General features: G+C 38.8%; 1 protein-coding gene across 1 annotated transcript in view; it reads right to left on the minus strand.

The window, feature by feature from the left end:
* Positions 1 to 3662, minus strand: part of TLK1 (tousled-like kinase 1) — a 234667-nt gene that overhangs the window by 194883 nt on the left and 36122 nt on the right. The window lies entirely within an intron of this gene.

Genomic DNA, 3662 nt, shown 5'->3' on the forward strand with positions numbered 1-3662 from the left:
AGTTGGTGATGGACAGGGAGGCCTGGCGTGCTGTGATTCATGGGGTCACAAAGAGTCGGACACGACTGAGTGACTGATCTGATCTGATCTGATTAATATTCAGTGCAGTGGGGGAAAGGATAATCTTTGCAATAAATTAGACTGTGTCAAATAGATATCCATATAGAAAAATATGCATTTTGACCCCTACCTTACACAAAATACAAAAATACATTTCAAATGGGTTGCAGATGTAAATATGAAAATAAAAGATAAAGCATTTAAAAGAAAACATAGAGAAATATCTTCATGACTTACAGGTGGGCAAAGATTTCTTAAACAGAACATAAAATGTGCTAACCATATGGAAGAATAGACAGGTTGAACTACATTAAGATTAAAAACTTCTAATCATGGGAAGATGTTCTTCAGTGAAAGCAAACATGGAGTGGGAAAACACTTGCAAGACATATACCTGATAAAGGACTCATATTCAGAACATGTAAAATAGCAACATAACAACAATAATAACCTCTTACAAATCAATAAGGAAAAGAGAATACAGCAGAAAAGTAGACAGCTTGAACAGCAACTTCACAAAACAACATATCAAAATGGCTAAAAAATTTATGAAAAGATGGTTAACACTTTTGGTTAACAAGGATATCCAAATTGAAGCCAAATAAGACACCATTTATGAGAAGACTAAAATGAAAAAGACAAAATGTTAGACGGCATGTAGAGCACCAGGAACTCTCATATACTGGAGGAAGTGCAAAGTGGTACCCTGGAAAAACAGGGCAGTAACTACCAAAGCTGAAAACAAACACGTTATGATCCATCATTTCATTCCTAAGTCATTCCCCATAGAAATGCATACATGCATTCATCAAGGGATATAACAAAAATGTTCATAAACCAGTGCTGTTTATAATAGCCCCAAACCAGAAACTACCCTAATGCTTACCAGAACAAGTACATTGTAGAACATTCACACGGTAGAATACCATACAGAAATGAGAACGAACCACAGATAACCCAGTGACATGATGAACTGCACAAACATAATGCTAAACAAAAGAAGACAGACACAAAAGATTACACGCTATGTGATTCTATTTATCGAAAGTTCAGAAACAGCTCAAACTATCCTATAACGTCAAAAATCAAGACAGTGGTTGTACCTTTGAGGGATAGATATATGAGAGGGAATTCTGAGATGCTGATAATGCTCTGTTTCTTGATTTAGGTTCAGATTATATAGTATGTTCACTCTGAAAATTCATCAGGCTATACGATTAGATATGTATACCTTGTTGTATGTTTATCTTACTGCAATAAGATGTTTAATGTATATAATAAAAATATCAGTTCAGTTCAGTTGCTCAGTCATGTCAAATTCTTTGCAACCCCATGGATTGCAGCAAGCCAGGCTTCCGTGTCCATCACCAACTCTCTGAGCTTGCTCAAACTCATGTCCATAGAGTCAGTGACACCATCCAACCATCTCATCCTCCGTCGTCCCTTCTCCTCCTGCTTCAATCTTTCCCAGCTTCAGGGTCTTTTCCAATGAGTCAACTCTTCGCATGAGGTGGCCAAAGTATTGGAGTTTCAGCTTTGGCATCAGTCCTTCCAATGAACACACAGGACTGATCTCCTTTAGGATGGACTGGTTGTATCTCCTTGCAGTCCAAGGGACTCTCAAGAGTCTTCTCCAACACCACAGTTCAAAAGCATCAATTCTTCGGTGCTCAGCTTTCTTTATAGTCCAACTCACACATTCATACATGACTACTAGAGAAACTGTAGCTTTGAAGATACGAACCTTTGTTGACAAAGTAATGTCTCTGCTTTTTAATGTGCTGCCTAGGTTGGTCATAGCTTTTCTTCCAAGGAGGAAGCGTCTGGAGCCCAAGAAAGTAAAGTCTGAACTTTACTTCCATTGTTTCCCCATCTATTTTCCATGAAGTGATGCAACCGGATTTCATGATCTTAGTTTTTTGAATGTTGAGTTTTAAGCCAGCTTTTAAACTTTCCTCTTTCACTTTCATCAAGAGGCTTTTTAGTTCCTCTTCACTTTCTGCCATAAGGGTGGTGGTATCTGCATATTGATATTTCTCCCAGCAATCTTGATTCCAGCTTGTGCTTCTTCCAGCCCAGCATTTCACATGATGTACTCTGCAGATAAGTTAAATAAGCAGAGTGACAATATACAGCCTTGACGTACTCCTTTCCCAACTTGGAGCCAGTCTATTGTTCTATGTCCAGTTCTAACGGTTGCTTCTTGACCAGCATACAGATTTCTTAGGAGGCAGGTGAGATGGTGTGGTATTCCCATCTCTTTCAGAATTTTCCACAGTTTATTGTGATCCACACAGTCAAAGACTTTGGCATAGTCAATAAATCAGAAGTAGATGTTTTTCTGGAACTCTCTTGCTTTTTTGATGATCCAGTGGATGTTGGCAATTTGATCTTTGGTTCCTTGCCTTTTCTAAATCCAACTTGAACATCTGGAAGTTCATGGTTCACGTACCGTTGAAGCCTGTCTTGAGAACTTTGAGCACTACTTTGCTAGCGTGTGAGATGACCACTGCTGAGTTTTCCAAATTTGCTGGCATATTGAGTGCAGCACTTTCACAGCATCATCTTTTAGGATTTGAAATAGCTCAACTGGAATGCCATTGCCTCCACTAGCTTTGTCATAGTGTGCTTCCTAAGGCCCACTTGACTTCAGAATCCAGGACGTCTATACACATTCCACAAATCCTATATTCTGCGCGTGTGCTCAGTTGTGTCCTACTCTGCAGCCCATGGACTGTAAGCTGCCAGGCTCCGTTTTCCATGGAGTTTTCCAGGCAAGAATACTGGAGTCGGTTGCCATTTCCCACAGATGAACCCAAGTCTCCTGTGTCTCTTGCACTGATGAGTGAGTCTTTAGCACTGTGCCACCTGGGAAGCCCCATTCGATAAATACATAATACCAAATTATAGCAAGTACCTAATTAAATTTGTATCTTCATACATGGTTGGTATTAAGGAGAAACTGTACAACCATTTCGGAAAATAATTTGGATGTATATGTGCAACAAACATTAAATATAGAACAACATACATATATTCTCATTTCTGAGAATCTTGCCTAAGGAAAAAATCCAAAACATGGGAGAAAAACTATGAACAGAAATTTTTATCACAGAGATAAGCTCAACTATAACTATAGCATATCCTCTTGGTATATTTTTATTCAGCCACAGTTTTGACTGTTTTGAAAACTCTAGTGCAACATAAGAAAAACTTTTGTTATAATGTGAGTTGAAAAAGGAAATTGCATAATCTAATTACATCCGCTGGATCATGGAAAAAGCAAGAGAGTTCCAGAAAAACATCTATTTCTGCTTTATTGACTATGCCAAAGCCTTTGACTGTGTGGATCATAATAAACTGTGGAAAATTCCGGAAGAGATGGGAATACCAGACCACCTGACCTGCCTCTTGACAAACCTATATGCAGGTCAGGAAGCAACAGTTAGAACTGGACATGGAACAACAGACTGGTTCCAAATAGGAAAAGGAGTACGTCAAGGCTGTATATTGTCACTCTGCTTATTTAACTTATATGCAGAGTACATCATGAGAAACACGGGGCTGGAAGAAGCACAAGCTGGAATCAAGATTGCCAGGAG

The sequence above is a fragment of the Bison bison genome, unplaced genomic scaffold (genome assembly GCF_000754665.1).
Source record: "Bison bison bison isolate TAMUID 2011002044 unplaced genomic scaffold, Bison_UMD1.0 scf7180017864190, whole genome shotgun sequence".
In the NCBI taxonomy this organism is placed as follows: Eukaryota; Metazoa; Chordata; class Mammalia; order Artiodactyla; family Bovidae; genus Bison; species Bison bison.